Source organism: Haliotis rubra, unplaced genomic scaffold (genome assembly GCF_003918875.1).
Source record: "Haliotis rubra isolate DU_JTF1 unplaced genomic scaffold, ASM391887v1 Scf351, whole genome shotgun sequence".
NCBI classification, from domain to species: Eukaryota; Metazoa; Mollusca; class Gastropoda; order Lepetellida; family Haliotidae; genus Haliotis; species Haliotis rubra.
The window spans coordinates 1,009,610-1,010,936 of record NW_025767026.1 but is presented as its reverse complement, the minus strand read 5'-3'; the positions used below and the strand labels follow the sequence as shown (position 1 = coordinate 1,010,936).

Here is a 1,327-nt window from a genome sequence, read left to right as displayed (position 1 = left end):
TACGTAAGTTGTTATTACAATAGATTAGGGATGAGTTGTATATACAAGAGATGAGGTTGATCTACAAAGTTTGTATAAGAGAAGAAGTATTAGTTGGCATCAGTTCAGGCAGTACTGGTACGTACAAGGAATTGTGTGAGCCTGGCAATTTCCATGACATGGTAAATAATACCCTTAACCTTATCTCACTAACCTGGAATACAGATGGAATTCCGTTATTCAAATTCTCAAGTGTTTCTCTTTGCCAGTGTATCTGGCTACAAATGAACTTCTGCCAAAGGAATGTTTCTTGGAGAAGAACTTGGTTGTTTGGGGAATGTGTCAGGGGAGAATGTAAGCCATCAATGAACACGTTTCTATCACCCTTTATCAAAGATATGGAACATTTGTCAAGCAATGCTGCTTCTTGGCCTGATGGATCTTCAAGCCCCAGCCTATGCCATGAATTTTGTGCAGCACAATGGAGCAAGTAGCTGCCTTTACTGTGAGGAACCTGACAAAGTTGTCACATCAGGGAAAGGGCATTATGGTTGTTTTCCATACAGTGAAGAAGTCACTATGAGGACAAAGAAATTCTGGCCGAAGCTGCTTCTGAGGCAGTGTCAATTGGGAAGGCTACCCATGGTTTCCATGGGAGAAGTGTACTTTTGTGCTTGCCTTTCTTCCAGCCACAGCAGAATATTGTTATTGACTATATGCATGGGGTTTTACTTGGAATTAACAAGAAACCTTTTTCACTCTGGTTTGACAAGTTTTACAAAGAAGATTTCTTCATTTCAAAATTGAAGACATAGACCATCTCCTCAAAAGAATCAGACCTCCATATTTAATCAACAGACTGCCAAGAAAACTGAAAAACAACTACCATCACTGGAAAGCCTCTGAAATTTCACTCTTGGTGTCTCTTCTACAGCATTACTTGTTTACAAGGCATCCTACCTAATGTATACCTTCAACGCTTTGCTTGTTCAGTGGAAGGAATTCATCTTCTCTTGGTGGAATGCATGCCACAAAACCTGCTCAGAGCGAAGACCTACATACATACAACATACTACATACACTCTCAGGGTTTGCAATTAACGCTTTGAGGTAGCAAATTTGCTATTCAAATTCCTATTTTGCTATCTGCAAAAAATACACAGTAGCAACAACTTGCTACCTGGTATTTTTTAGTGAAATCGCTTACATTCACCAAGTATCCATCATTTTCATAGGATAGATCCCAACTTGTGCACTGATATTTTAATTTCAAAAAAAATGCCAATCGGAGCTTTTGTTGGTCACTAACACATCACAAAACTCGCATAATTGCAACAGAGAACCAGTC

General features: G+C 39.3%; 1 pseudogene; it reads left to right on the top strand.

Annotated features, from left to right (window-relative positions):
- Positions 1–414: 414 nt before the first annotated feature.
- LOC124285073 lies at positions 415–1,088 on the top strand (annotated as a pseudogene).
- The last annotated feature ends 239 nt before the right edge of the window (positions 1,089–1,327 follow it).